This window comes from Lissotriton helveticus, chromosome 9 (genome assembly GCF_964261635.1).
Source record: "Lissotriton helveticus chromosome 9, aLisHel1.1, whole genome shotgun sequence".
Lineage (NCBI taxonomy): Eukaryota > Metazoa > Chordata > Amphibia > Caudata > Salamandridae > Lissotriton > Lissotriton helveticus.
The window spans coordinates 1,242,368,742-1,242,385,054 of record NC_136070.1 but is presented as its reverse complement, the minus strand read 5'-3'; the positions used below and the strand labels follow the sequence as shown (position 1 = coordinate 1,242,385,054).

The window sequence follows — 16,313 nt, the reverse complement described above, 5'->3', positions numbered from 1 at the left end:
CATTGCCTATTTTTATGGGTTCTTTTTGCAGCTTTATACAGTTCAAACTCGACCCAAAGGTACTGGAGCGCTTTACATGAGCACCAGTTACATTACACAAGGACACGTTCATTTGTTCAGGCATGGAAGATTAAGTGATTTGCACAGATTCAGAGGATATTGAGCCGACACCAAGACTCGAACCTTGTTCCCCAGTTCCAACGGTGGCAGCATTGGCCATTAAGCCACATCCTCTCCCCTATGTTAACTTTCTTGTCCCAGTTTTGTCGTTCTGCTTCATGATTTTGGGTGTAAGAGGGCTGCAACATCATTCTTTTATAGACACTTAAGACATAATCAATCTATTCTTGCACTATCGCTTTCTATTGTTCAGGACATCCTCTTTGCTAGCCTTAATGGATTGAGGTGCATTGGTTCTCAAAACCAAAAACAAGTTCATGTGTAGGACTTACCTCTGAGCAGCCAGTTATGAGCATACCAAATGTTTATAAATATACCCCACTTAAAACTAGGAAGGATTTGGTGGTCAATAATTCCCATATTTGCATCTCCAGGTCAGGGGTGTGGACCTGGTGGTGACATTTGCATATTTGTTTAGGTTTTCGGATGCAGATTGTAATACCCCTAAACATAAGATCCACAGATTACTATATTATCTTCAGAAGACTACTCAAGAGTTGGCTCTTTCCTACATAACCACCATACTCAAACACAAATGTACATCATATCGATGTGTATACAAACATTTTAATTGATTATATGTATGTAGGTATGTGTATTTATTGATATAAATATGTATAATAATATGTACTTATGTATCCATACATGTATTACTTTACTCCTACAGGAGAAGAAGAAAAAAAGAATGCACTACTCTGTCTCACCCTATACCTCTCTCAATATATCCTCTACCTCCACTCTCCGACTCATCCCACACCTCATTCTACTAGTATAATCTCCAAGTTAACCCTCTCTCGACTCTTCTCTCCTCTATCCCTCCTTGGATCACCCCAAACTTCATTTTAATACTATGATCTCTGAAACATCTCTTCTAAATTCTTCCCTTGTCTATCCCTCCTTTGACTCATCCCAAAACTCATTTTACTACTGGGAGCTCCTAATAAACACTTTCTATACACTTTCTCTTCTATGCACCATTATCCTTTTCAATCCAACTAACAGACCCACATGTCCACCGCTCAAATTAACTCAGATTTCACTAGACAAATCCCCCACTAATCCTTTTTAGATTCCGGAGTAGCGTGCTACTCGCCGAAAAGCGCTTTGGCGACTCGTCAGGGGTAGTAAGTGCTACATAAATACAATTACAATTTCATTAAGGCATTAGGAATTCATGTATTAGGTCTGTCCTAGAGACAGCTTTAGTTGCTGCACAAGTCTCATATAATATAAAAAAACCTCAATAAAACACACACACACGCAAACTTAAAAAGGCTTTGAATGTTCAACTGCTACTCATATTGTACTTTGACAAACACAGCATGGGGCTCTCTCTCACATTGTGAGTGACAGCGATTTTCCTGAGCTTGTGAGCACTTACCTGAAAAGAAGTGCAATTCAGCACCACTGCTAGTGCACTAAGACTTTGCTTCACCACAACTTTTTTCTTTTAATTCTTTATCCTTTCTTATTTTTTGTCATCCTTGTGTTATCGGATTATACCATACCTTCATGTTACAGTGATTTCAGCCAATATTACCTTATTGTGGCATCAATGGGAACCAGAATGTGTTCTGGGGTGAAATTAAACTAACAAAAAGGGTTCCTCTACCTTTCTAGTACACTTTAATGGTAGGCAGTGCCCCTACTGTTCTAATGCAGTTATATGTGAAGGTTATTTATTGTACACATATGTGTTGCACGTTTAGTCATTAGCATTATTTTTCTTCTATTTATTATTGTGGCATATGTTTGCAACATAAAAACACATTCCACCAGTTTGCCATGGTCAGACCGATTGACTTTGCCAATGCTTGTATTATTTGCATTTAACCCAGATCTGAGACGTCACTTTACACAACTTTGGCACTGAATGTTGTGCTTTCTAAACCTAAAAGATAGTGGCACCTATATCGGCAGCAGGTGTAAGTTTGGAAACAGGACCAATAAAACAAATTGGGGGATATTCTCATGAAGGTGTGATAACCATCGCAAAATTAGCTTAACGCATCTCTCCACATCGCAGTCTATCACCGGAAATTAACACTGTGGTAACGTGGTATTCCCAAGCTGGTGGTACCATGCGATAGGCCCACAATAACGCGTCAAATGTCCGTGATAAACTCAACGCGACGCCGCAAAAATGAGAAACACGAACGCAAAAAAAGTTGCGATGAGGCCAATCGTGATACAAAAATCCGCGAAAACCAGCGACAGTCCTGCAATTCACACACGTCAGGCGGGAAAAATCACTATAAAAGTAGAAAAAAAATGGATGTTGCCGGAGCAAGTATGGAGTACAACCAGAACTGCACAAGCCCCCCCGGAGGACCAGCCTGGGACCTCTGGGTCAGGGAAGGGCAAGGACAAGAAGAGTAGGAAGAAAAGGTTCAGTCCACAGGAAAACAGGATCCTGATAGCAGAGGTGGTACAACACCATCAACAACTGTTTGTAACCTCCACTGTGTCATTGGCAACAAAAAATGGACTATTGCAGTCAATCATGGGCAAGGTGAATGCAGTCGGAGTGCTGAAGAGGACAATGGAAGAGGTCAAGAAGCGCTGGAATAATGTCAAGTGCAAAACTAAACTTAAACTCACCAACAACCGGAAGGCAGCAATGCAGACTGGAGGTGGCAGTCCTGCGCCACAGGAGGAGCTAGACAAGATGGAGGAAATGGTGTCCACAGTCATCAGTGGGGAGACAGTGGCAGGAGTTGGGGGACCGGACAATGCTCAACATGACCGGACACAACAGCACCAGGGTGAGTAACTACCAGGGACTGGGGGTACGGGGGGAGATGGGCACAGTGGCACACATGCACATTTAAGTAGAGCACATCTGCGGTCAAACCATGCCCAAGCCCCCAACTCCCACCAAGAGACCAACGTACCCAAGTATGCAACATCTCAGCACTGTACAGGCACAGAAGTCCAAGGCACACCGCATGAAAGGGACAAGGGGCAGCAAAATCAGAGCTTCAGGGGTGACTCCCCCGAAATGCAGAACACACACACATAACATGCAGAGCACATCAACATTCACAACAATGTGGTACAAACTGCAACACGTCCACAGCAGAACACAGGTCACAACTGGTGCCGCTTGTGTGTAGAAACTGGGCAATCACATTTGGCATTGCAGGGAAATGTGAGTTGATAATGTACAAGTACAAACACAAATCCGTCATGTTTTCAAAATGTCCACTGTCCCCCATCAAATAGGCAGCTCCTCCCAAACAGCCACAATGTACACTGTCATGTAGTCTGTAAGAAAACATGTACAATGCGACAACATACATGTGAACAAATTGTTAAACTGCATCTCCCCTTCAGATTGCAGAAGGAAATCCAACTCCTTCTGCAGAGCAGCCCGAAATTCTCTTCTCTGATGACGAGGAGGACCACAACAGCTTCGACTCCGACGCCCTCCAACAGCTCGTGGAAAGACCCGCACCCCACCTCCAGGAGCAGGGCAGCCCAGCTGCCACGAGGAGGCCCCACCCCCTGTACAGACCATGCAGCAGGCAGCACCCACCACCACGGCTGCCTCCCAGGACCCCCACGAAGAACACAACGCCGTATGTTGGAGTGCCAGGAGAAGCGGGCTGAATAGGTGTGGGTGGGGTTCGACTGCATGGCAGACAAACTCCTAACCACAATCGTCTAGGGGCAGCAAGGTAGGCATGTAGACTGAGGTTACCATGGATTTAGTCTTTTTCTAGATTAGATTCTCAAACTCAGATTTGGAGGACTTCCTGATAGAAGATAGTGACAGTTGATCAGTACACAGCAATCGTTAGATACGATACTGAGATCTACATCCGCTTGAAGGTAACTATGGTTTAGCTACGCTTGTAAAACTAATCGGTGGGCTTGATGCCTAGTGTATGGAGGCAGTTTAGATAACATACTGATTCCTATGTATAGGTACTGATGATCTATAGTATCCGCTGGCAGTGTTTTCTGGAGACCTTTATGTGCCCAGAATCTATGGGTAGATGAATGCATACTATTGTTTTGACACATCTATGTTAATATATGCCATATGTGTGGGCACCACTTAGTGTGAACAAAGATGGAGAAAACTATCCTTCACACACCCCTGTGATATGTGTAACTTATTTGTAAAGACCAAGATATGGGTGATGAATAGGGTGACCCCCAAAACTAAACATATGCATAAAGATACACTAATGGAAGACTAAGTTGTCTCCAGCTTGAAATCAGGCTCAAATGTGTGGTATCAGTATATAGGTGGATGAATGTGTTGGCCTCATTTCTATCACTAGTGGGTTGTGGTATGCACAGAGGGTTGTTGTATTAAAAAGAAGGTTGTGTCATATATTCATTGTAATGTCCATGTTTTTCAGATGTTTACTTTGATTGGAACTTTTATGTAAACTTTCCTGAAGAATGTGTTGGCAAAAAAATTAGCACCCACCGAAACGCGTTGATGCTTTTATGAAGAAAGCTGCGTAAAATCTGTGGTGACAATTGTTTCAAATCTCATCATTTTCACAAATAATTTACAGCTATTACAATTGATTCATGTATGATTTGCTGGTCTCTTCGAAAATAGGAATTCGTTTTTCCTTTCTATGTTCCCAATTTTTTGCATATTGATGAGTTTTGTGTATAAATGTGTTTTTAAACAAAGACTATATTGTGCTGTAGATTATATGGTCTGAATACTACCATTCAGTCTAGGTTTGGAATTGTTACAAATTTTAAATGCATCATGATATGTACGGTGTTTTTTTAATTATGAATAAATTTGTATTTTTTTTATATGAATTCTCATCCTACCGGTGAGAGGCGGTTTATGTACGAATGGTGTGATACGTGTGCATTAATCCAAAGGGGTTTCTTTTTGGGCCTTTGGTCTCTCCCTCTCTTTCCATCTTCCTCTTTCCCTCCCTCTCTTTCTGTCTTCCTCTCTCTCTCCCTCTCTTTTCGTCTTCCTCTCCTCTCCCTCTCTTTCCGTCTTCCTCTCTCCCTCCCTCTTTTTCCGTCTTCCTCTCTCTCTCTCCCTTTCTTTCTGTCTTCCTCTCTCCCTCCCTCTCTTTCCGTCTTCCTCTCTCCCTCCATCTCTTTCTGTCTTTCTCTCTCTCTCCCTCTCTTTCTCTCTCTCTGTATCTCTCTCTCTCCTTCGCTCTCTCTCTGTTCTTTGATGAGCGCATGACACACGTTCTTATCTTGATTTTTGCCTTGTAGGCTGTGGCCTACAGATTGTCCCGAGGAGACCCGCCATGAGTCTTCATTAATGTTCTTTTGAGGTTTTTTTAATAAATTTCCATTTGGTAATTCGAAGGTGAATGTGTGATGCTCATTTTTGTGATGACACATGCATGTTACCTGTTGTGATTGTGCGACATCAGGCGAATGTTTTGTACATGATTCCGTGAAGTTGATGTGACAAGTCTTTGCCCAGGGTGGAGCCCCGGGGGGGGGCCTGGGGGTTGGGCAGTGGATGTTGTGGCCCTGCATGTACCGTGGCTCTATGGCACCAGTTGCCCTCAGGTGTGGCTCTGGTCTGGGCTCCCTTTTCTGGTGCAGGCTGTCGTCCCACTTTACAACAGATCAGAGCAGGTGTTAATTTTCTGCTGCTAACTCGCCTAATCGCATGTATTGTGATCTTATCGCCAATCTGGCTGGTCGTTGAGAATGTTGCGGAGTGGTGTTGTCTCAGCTTTTTGCACGGGAACGCCTACTCTGCATCTCATTAGCGTTAGTTGCCGGGGTCATCTGTGGCTATGTTTTTTGCGGCTGCTGCAGGTAAACTGGTGATATAGGCTGTTAGCACCAGCTTGTGAATGGAGCAATACATTTAATCCAACTTTGGCTGCAATGAAGTGCCATTAACTCGGCGATAAGTCCTTGATATTATGCCCTATTGTGTGCTGATGTCTCCGGTTTTGGAGCTGTAGACTAGCCTGTATTACTGGAAGTGTGTGTTTGTGTGTCTTAGAACTCAAACATTTAACACTCAAGTGGTGACCCAGTGCGTGTCGATATTTGGGCACTAGTCTGTGAAATAGAGGGCTTTAGAGTTAGATAGTCCTGGGTCTGTGAGCAGGTGGTCTGAGTTTACTTTGCATTCTGCTGAGTTTGTGGTGGTGTTCTGTGGTTACCACAACTAGGGGGAGAGGTTTGTGTTTCCCACCTTCACCCCTGCCGGATTTGTTGACAGTGCATTTAGTAGACACATCATGAGTCACTTGGTAATCAGATGTGTCAGTGAACTCACAACTATCTGAATTGGCTTGGGAGGTCCCTTAGTTATGGAGCCTTGTATCCATGTGTTCTCCCATTATACCCAGGATGGACCAGAGGTAGGGGTATACCAGAGGTCTAAATGGGCGGGGTAGGAAGGGCACAGCGTGCCCCTACTTCTTTTATTAAAAAGATTCTGTTCCCCTACTTTTTCTTTTCAAAACTGTGTCCCAGGATGGCAGAAATAGCAAAGGCATTCAGATAAGGCTCCGCACGGACAATGTCCTGTTCTTTTCTGTGCTGGCAGCTGCCCCCACCCCATCTCTTCCTATTATTTCATCTCTTTCTGTCTTGCTCCTCAGTTACTGAAAACCGTGAATTGAAGAAACAGTTCACAACCTCTCTTACCTTCTTTCATTTAGTTTCTTCACTGTGAAATGGATCCAAAAAAGTAAAACACTCTTGCAGGAAATGCCCTTTTTCTGACATTTTTCTATTCCAATGTGCAGCCTCAGGATGGAGAGAAATAAAAGGTTTTAAATATGAAAAATAAATACATCACTAAATAAAGCAAGACAGAGTGGTTTCAAAGTGACCAGATTGGTTTTATTCACATCCAAACACATCAGCCTCGCTTTACAGACTTTGTCTTGAAGCGGGAATTTGGTTTTCTCGTCTTTCTTTGAACAGCATTGTTGCCCCCAGGTGGGGAAGTGCACCATTCCTTAATGTAGTGCAATACCTGGTTGATGGGTGGATTGGAAAACAAAATGTGTACCATGCCTCTGTGTTTATGGATGTGGTCTTTTTAAACAATACTGCTAACGTTTTGTAAGGATATAAGCAATGGACATTGAAACGGTTCCCTTCAGGGCCCTGTAGTCATGTCCTTAACTTTTCAGATAAAACCACTCGCTGATTTCTGAATAGTGAGTGACAGATCTTTAAGATAACCATGTTGTTTCTGCTTACATTTCACATCCTTTACTTAATCTTGCATTCCCTATGAGTGTTTGCTTTTACTTTTTTTTTGTAGGCAGCATATTACTCTTATCAAGTGCATAATTGAATTGAGCCACATCCAAGTGTTTATAGCGGGCACAATTAGGTTGTAGCTGAAGGCAGTGCGAGTTTCTCTCAGTGGGGCAGTATGGGGGAGAGGATGTGGCACTATGGCCAGAGCTGTGGAATTTGGAACTGGGGAACCGGGTTCAGCCTTCATTACCAGTCCATCAGACCACTCTACTGAGGGAGCATATTCCCATGCCAGACCTTAGAAGGCCCCACTAGACCTTAGAAGGTCTGATGTCTTAGCACAAGCAGGTGTACCCTAGTGGTGTCAATTGTGGGTTAACCTTGAATGCCTGTCCCCCACAGTCCATACTGAAGTTCATCTTCAGTCTTGCGGCAGGCCTATGAAGCAGCACACCCTAGAGCAACAGTGATCCAGTCACTGTGACTCTGTCACTGAGGTCACATGAACCTTGAGCAGGTTAGGGCGGGGCGAATGGTGTGACCGCACTTGGGTACCTATTTCGGGTGGGTGTGTAGTGTTTGCAAGTATGTTATGGTTTAAAAAAACGTGTTGCCTCCTTCCTGGCCTCCAGCAATTTTCAGCAACAATAAAACTGTCATGATAACTTCGGTGATTAATGTTCTTCCTAGAGAGAGATAGAGGTGTTGTCTAGTGGAAGGGTTGACTCCTGGAAAGGTAGCACAGAGGGTTAATGTGCCTGCTGCAAAGAACATGTACCATGCAGATTACAAAGTACACATAATGTTAACTAGGTTAGTAGGTTACTGCTTTTGTCAGAGAGATCCTTTTGTTACTTGCAATATATAAATTAAAATCCTAACATAGAACAGTGAGCTATTAAACTATACTTGCTACTAGTATGGTTGTCATGTGGCTTCTACACCTTGTAGTCCTTTGTCTTATGTAACATTTCCAATACAGTGATTTTCACATGTATAAATGATTGTCTCTGTGTAGTGTGTGTGATGTAAAGTGCTCTGACATCGTACACTGGTATGAGTGGCGCTGTGTGATTATGAAGACTTGAGGGGGACTGTGAAAGGGTGGTAGTGAGGGAGTCCGATGCGTAGGTGATCATTGGGGGAACCAACGAACATTGTTTGCAGGGCACCACCAGCACTAAAGGCCAGTCAGCCTCACCTATTGGTACCTCCATTGGCTTTGTTTCAGCAGTAGTAGCTGCAACTCAACAAGGATCGGCAATGCAGGATTTGCACACACACCAAACTATGGGCCTCATTTATGAGGCTGTGCGTCACTTTTACGCCGCCGGTGCGTCACTTTTTGTGACACACCAGTGGCGTAAAAAGTGTGCCTTGTTGCACCATATTTACAAAGTGACGCATCTAGGTAGATGCGTCACTTTGTAAACCCCTGCGCCACATTATACCTGCGCCAGGTATAATGTATGCAAGGGGGGCGTATTGACGCTAGGAAGGGTCGTAGAAGTGACGCAGTGAAATCTATGAGATTTCACTGCGTCACTTTTAGGACGCCGTTGCGTCAAAATCTTGCGCCTGCCTCACAGCAGGCGTAAGACTGACACAGGCCCTTTCACATGTTATGTTATGTTATGTTAAAAGAACTTGTTACCGCGCACGGTCACCAATTGGTTTCATGGCGCTCACAGACAAAGCAGAGATAGGGGGCAGGGAAGTGTGGATAGAGCAATTAATCATAAGCTAACTGAAAAAGATGAGTTTTTAGGAGTTTATGGAAGGTGGTGTAGTCAGGGCAGAGTCAGATAGAGAAAGGAAGGGAGTTCCAGGTAGAGGGAGCAAGAAAAGAAAAGCAAGAGCCACCGTGTTTTTTGCGCTTAAATCTGGGAATGATTAGGAGGTTGTGAGAAGATGACCGAAGGCTCCTCAGAGGAAGGTGACGTTTGAGACTGAGAATAGTGAAGGCAGGGGCAAGAGCAAGAAGAGACTTAAAAACAGTGCAACCCATTTTAAAAGTACAGCGGGAAGCAACCGGAAGCCAATGCAGTTTCCTCAGCAGGGGGGTGACATGTTGGTGCTTTGGCTGTTGGAAAACCAGTCTAGCCGCCTGGTTTTGTACCAGCTGAAGTCGGTGGAGGTGGTACGCAGGGATCCCCACATACAAGCAGTTGGCATAGTCGATGCGGGAGGTGACAAGGGCCATGATGACAAATATGAGAGCCTCTGTGGAAAGAAACCTACGGATTTTGCCAATTCTGCGTAGGTGGTAAAAGCAGGCCGAGGTCACGGTGTTAATTTGAGGTCTCATCGATAAATCACTGGAAATAGTGACGCCAAGGCTCCTTACAGACTTGACCGGACAGGGTGGAGGGCCAAGAGCTTGGGGCCAAAAACTGGAGCTCCAAGGATTTACAGGCCCTCCTGTCAGGACCAGCTCCGTCTTGCTGGGGTTAAGCTTTAGCTGACTGAAATTCATCCACTCAGAGATGGTAAGCATGGTGGATTGAAAGTTGATGCGGGAGGAAGGGGAGGAATCAATAGGGAAAATTAACTGAAGATCATCTGCATAATTAAAGACAATGGCAGGGGTGTGACGGAGGGAAACTAAAAGAGGTTGCATATAAAGGTTAAACAGAAGGGGTGATAGAGCAGAGCCCTGGGGGACACCACAGGAGAGTGAGGATTGGGGGGCCGAGAAGGTAGATAGCTGAACCGATTGGGAGCGTTGATGGAGAAAGGAGCAAATCCAAGTTAAGGCCGTGCCCTGGATACCCGCATTTCCGACACGGTCGATCAAGATCGCGTGATCGACCGTGTCTAAAGCAGCCGACAGATCCAAAAGAACCAAGGCCTGGGCCAGGTTCCTATCAGCCCCCTGTCGCAGCGCATCCATCACAGCCACGATGACCGCTTTTGTTGAGTGGGCCGGTCTAAAGCCGGCCTGTTGGTCATCGAGGAAGTGAGATGTTTCGATGAAAGCGCTGAGGCAGCGTGTGACATAGGTCTCCAACACCTTCCCCAAGAAGGGGAGGAGGGAGATCGGCCGATAGTTGCTAAGTACAGCAGGGTCCGAGCCTGTTTTTTTAAGAATTGGTACTACCACTGCTTTTTTAAAGGCGTCAGGGACCGAGCCCGTAGCAAGTGAGTAGTTGAGAAGATCTAACGGGGGGCCAGGACAGGCCAGGAAAGCATCCTTCAAGATTTGGGGGGGGCAGCAGTCATTGGGGGAACCAGAGCTAACTACATGTAGTAAAGAAATAAATTCGGACTGAGAAATAGGGGGGAATTTGTACAGCCGGCCAGGATTCATAAGGGGAAGGTCGCAGACGTTGAGTAAGGAAGGGGGAGAAATATTATTTTTGATGGTGATAATTTTGTTGATGAAAAATGAGTTAAGGGAATCACAAAGAGCCTGTGAGGGTTGGGGCTGGGCTGTGACACGATCAGGGAGGGAGAGTTCGGCTACAATAGAGAAGATATCCTTGGTTTTAGAGGTAGAACTGAGAATTTTCTGGGAAAAATAAAATGATTTGGCCAGAATAATCGAATTTTTGTAAGATTTCAATGAATCCATGTAGGCAGTTTTTAGTAGGGGGTCATAATTCTGTCTCCATCGACGCTCAGCTTGTCTGAGGGCTAATTTGTCCAGTTTAAGTTGGTCGGTAAACCAGCGCTGAGCGTCGTGCGGGCGTTTGGTTCTGATAGTTCTCACAGGGGCAACCTCCTCACTTGCTAGTGTCAACCATTGGTCTAGGTTGGCCATTTGCGTATTAATGTCGGTGGTGTCACTAGGGAGTGTGGTAGACAGAATGGAATGAAAGTGAGAAGTATCAGCCTGCTTCCAGTTTCGAGCCGTGATGTTAGACATAAGTGGAGGGCGGAAAATCGAGGTGATTTTTAATGAGAAAGAAATAAAAAATGGTCAGACCAGGTGCAAGGATAAACTGATGGGGGGGAGATATCCAAATTTGCCGTCCAGACTTGATCAAGAATGTGGCCTTTATTGTGGGTAGCTACTGAAATGTGCTGCAAGCAGTTCAGACCATACAATAGCTCTGTGAAATCGGCCGACAGGGCGCTTTCCCGAGAGTCCAATGGCCAGTAGTTGAAGTCGCCTATGATTAGGATTCTTGCTGAATTAATAACTAACCGGGAAATGAAATCTCCAAAATGAGAGGAAAAAGAGGGCTTGCCCCATGTGAAAGGGTGCATTGCTGGAGTTGCGTCACTTTTGTGACACACTCCAGCAACGCGTCACTTTTGCGCTTACAGATACGTCAGAAATACTGACGTATCTTTAACTCCTTGCGACATGATGCGTCATACATTAAAAATGACGCATCAGGAATGTCGCAAGGAGTGCGCACTGAGAAGTGACGCATCGCTGTTTTCACGCAGCGATGCGTCATTTCTCATAAATGAGGCCATACGTTCGCAAACTTCACAGTCTCTCTGCTTCATGCACAAGCACTTTTAACATGCTGCCTGCTCTGGAGCCACTCAAATTATGCAGTAATGGGGGACAAAATAATGCCACAGAGTTGACTAAATTATGCAACAAAAAACAGGCTGCAGCGTAATGCAGTATATTTTCTTATACTTTATTATTTTGATATTTATATACATGTTAAATCTCTGCAAAGATTCTGCCTCATTAGCACCAGTGTAACATACAAATGCAGCTGTGAGAAAGGTGATCAGTCAACCTTTGCAAAGGCCTGTCCACTTTACAGCAACTCAAAACACGTTTTTTAGTAACTTTTTATCCGTTTGAGATATTAAAATGATTAGTTAAAACTGTAAGATTATGCAGTGGATGATGTATTATGTGGCAAATATGGCAGAGCCCTAATTATATAGAAAACATTTGCAAAGTAGGATATTTTGCCATTCATGTTCGAATTGCTCTTGTGGAACAAGGGAGGAGAAGTGCTAATGAGAGAAACTGCATGGCTTGGAGACAAATGGCTTGTGATTCCACTTTTAAGCGTATTTGGGACATTGTGTGATTGGAAATAAAACCCACTTTGTGGATGTATTTAAATGCCAATAACTTCTATTAAACCTTAAATAATCAAGTGTATCCATTGGTTGAATTAAATGACACAATAAGCTGTAACTGGTCGGTGAAACACCTAACAAATACTAAAAATTGGGATGTTTGGCACATTCTGGCTAAACCTCTGACTCCGCCCACTTACCCAATCCTTGGGTTATCCCTGCTCTCGGAATCTCCGCCACAGTTTCCCTACTTTTTTCCCACCACTTCGACCACTGGGGGATACCTTCTCACATTATACTCCGGATTGACCGGAGGTAGGGGTATACCTTCTCACATTATACCCAGGATGGACCAGAGAAAGGGGTATACCTTCTCCCATTATACCCAGGATGGACCAGAGAAAGGGGTATACCTTCTCCCATTATACCCAGGATGGACCGGAGGTAGGGGTATACCTTCTCACATTATACCCCGGATGGACCAGAGATACGGGTATACCTTCTCACATCATACCCCGGATGGACTAGAGGTAGGGGTGTACCTTCTCACATTATACCCAGGATGGACCGGAGGTAGGGGTATACTTTCTCCCATTATACCCAGGATGGACCAGAGAAAGGGGTATACCTTCTCCCATTATACCCAGGATGGACCGGAGGTAGGGGTATACCTTCTCCCATTATACCCAGGATGGACCAGAGAAAGGGGTATACCTTCTCACATTATACCCAAGATGGACCAGAGGTATGAGGTGTACGTTCTCAAGCAGGGAACACCCCTAAAAAACAATTGACACATGGCGACGATTGTAAAGCATTTAAAGAGACTTACATATGGACCGGCTCACTTTTCAAGATCTGATTTTGACACATTGATTTTATTTGCTAAGATCTCAGAGAAGAGGATATGAAAACAAGTAACCGCTTGGCGAATTATTTAACATTCACCTGATCATTAGCAGGTACTGATAGTTCCATACAATTTTTCGACAGGATTCGGGATGGAATGTTGATGCCGCGCGACTGATTGAGGATGTCGTCACTCTTCCCCAGGTGCTCATATTCACTGTCTGTGTGTCGGGCTGAGGGTGTGGTCTGGAACTGGAGTATAAGGTCTCCCTCCCCACCCCCCCCCCTTCCACCCCCATCCCCTGTGACATCTCCAGAACGATACAGGATGGCATTTTGAATATTTGCTGGGGCATTCCAAAACACTTCGTGAATTTTTGGCACGCGGCTGTGGACTGACCCAACCAACACATTTTGTATTGATAAAAGTCATATAAGTAACCCACAAATTTCTAAATTATGTCTTACGTTTTTCCCATAAAAACGACTGGTCTTTATCAGTTCTGTTCTGGTAGGTGGTACTTCTCGACACACCAGGCCCAGTGCTGTGGCAACCTCCCTCAAGTCAGACCTCCCACCATTGAGATATGCACCCCCCCCCACCCCTCAGAAGTGCAGGCAGAGTTTGTCTATGGGTTGAAACATTTCCTGCTATTTTGTGTTCTGAATCTGCAAATGACGACCCACAGGGTTTTTTCAGACATTTTTACTAGATTTTGTTAAATTCTGTATTGTTTTATAACAACAATGTTAACCGAGCCAGGAAACGCCAGGCAGATGGGTCATTAAAATGCAATTGCTCTGTTTTTAAGCAAAACGGAAACCGTCTATTATGGCAGGCTTTTAAAAAGGCTACTGGCCAGGAAGATAGGAAGGGGTGTGTTGGAAAAAAATCCACACGTAACTCATGCACCTGTACAATATAGGGTTAAACGTTTGAAGCATTTAAAATAATACAGACATTTAACTTGCTGAATGCCTTTTTTTCCCATGATGAAATGGGTGCGCCCTTATCTCATGGCTGGTCTTGCATATGGTACCTTTATTTGACAAGCCTGGGTTCCCTTGAGTAACTGCACTTAGCACTCCTTGTTAAAACAAATCCAGTTTGACCAGTCAGTTCCAAATGGTTTCTAGTAGATCCATTTCTGGAGGGGGGGGGGGCGGGGGGGTGACCTTCCTTCTACTGCTCTACTATGAAGGAAATATCAGTTGCATCTTGGAAATTGTTTTTAGTTTATCGTGTTCACTTGCTTTTTGTATTAACTGATGTATTTTTTTTTTTTCTGCAGGACATATATATTCCAATGTCCAAAAGCCCAAACGCCGAACTGAACTGGTAGAGCCTACCTGCTCATCTGGGAAGTCCACAAGCAATGCTAATGTAATAAATTGAAAGTGTGCTAGTAACATATTTTTGTTTAGTGATAGCCATTTGAATCCGAACAAGCCCAGTAAATAGCAAGAAATAAAAAAACTGCACAAAGGTAGGATTTACGATTATTAGATTACATCTGATGGACAAGTGAAATGCCACTGCACTAAACAGCATGCATTGAACCTCCATCTGGAGGCCTGCCTGTGCCAGGCCCCTCTGTTACAGGGAAAAGGCCGGTAGGGCTGGGGCCGGAACAGCCATTCCTTTCTCAGAGTGCACAGAGGGGCTGATTGTTTTGTTTTGAATGTGTTATTGGAGTTCCCATGTGTACACTGATCAAAAATATTTTCTATCATGAATTCAGATGCCTGACAGGCTGGACAGCCTCCACTTGCTGATGTTTCCCGGGTTAGGAACTTTTCCCACTGGACCAGTCCAGTGTTCCGTCATAGGAAGCAGCTTGGGAGCTGGGAGTGTTGGATAAACACACTTACTCACCAAGGCTGTACTGTGGAGTTGATTGGGCAGCTGAGGATGTTCAGACCATCTTGCTCAGTGCTAGAGTGGGGCTAAGGAAATGCTCCAAGGGGCATTGGGTGAAAGGACTGTGGGTGGAGTCAACTACCAATAGGAAAGGAAATAACTGGATACCCCATGGTGTGGCCGGGGGGGGGGATCTGAACTTGTTTAGAGAGCTGAAGGCAAGCTTGCATGTGCAAGGGACCCTGCTGCAGTGTAGGCCCAAACCCTGCAAAGGAAGAAAGCCCTATGAGACGTAAGAAGAGGATCCATTGATACCATTTGTGGGGGCTGTCGGAAGCTTCATAAACGTTTCACCCTCAAATCTAAGTGACGTCTCCTAACAAGGTTGTGCCGGACAAGAGCATTCGCCCCCTCAAGTGACCTAACACAAGCATGCATCTGCTGGCCAATCAGTGAATTTTCAAGACTTTTATCGTTGTTTTACAAGGCAGCTTTTGAATTATAGCTTTGCTGAGCTTAATATCTCGATAATGAAATGTTGGTACGTTTGCTCGCTCTTTTCTTCTAAAAACCTTCCGCTGCATCGTTGCATAGTTGCTAGTTCATCCTGGGGGTCATGGAGGATATAATTCTTGGTCCCAACTGCACCATTGTTGAAGAAACTCCAGTGCAACCTAAAAAAACTGACACTGTTTGTTTCTGCGACCATCTAGAGGAAGTTACCTACCTAACACGTATATTATGTGGGTAACATCTTCAGAACAGTGAACGTTTACCACAAAACGTTTTCCCCGCAGGGAATTACAACGCGGTTGTTACAACGACCGCGTCTTAATTCCGCATACCATTACTCCGCAAGTCAGAACAACAACTTGCGGAGAGGGGAGAAGGTGTTGGATTTAAAATCCAACACCTTCCCTACTGTCCGCACAGACTGGAGTTGGAATAGTAAATTTACTATTCCAACATCCAGCGCCCCCTAACGCAAGTCGTTGTTACGACTTGCGGAGTAATGGTATGCGCAATTACAGCCCTGTCGTTGTAACAACCGCGTTGTAATTCCCTGAGGGGAAAAAGACTGCGTGATGACGAGGTATATTCCATCAGAAGTGGCCAATCTCTTACATAGGGAGCATAGTGGGCCTCTGAGCTCCTGTTTTCAGGCACGGAAGAGCAGGGGCCCCTCACCTACCTTCTATCTTGGCCTTGAAGTCTGCCTGGGCGTGAGGGG

General features: G+C 44.6%; 1 long non-coding RNA gene across 1 annotated transcript in view; it reads left to right on the top strand.

Moving 5' to 3' along the window:
* LOC144783462 (uncharacterized) overlaps positions 1-14,624 on the top strand; it is a 140,860-nt gene extending 126,236 nt beyond the window's left edge. Inside the window, exon 3 of the long non-coding RNA XR_013601444.1 lies at positions 14,514-14,624. This is a non-coding gene — a long non-coding RNA (uncharacterized LOC144783462). The remainder of the gene's footprint in view (positions 1-14,513) is intronic.
* Positions 14,625-16,313: the final 1,689 nt, after the last annotated feature.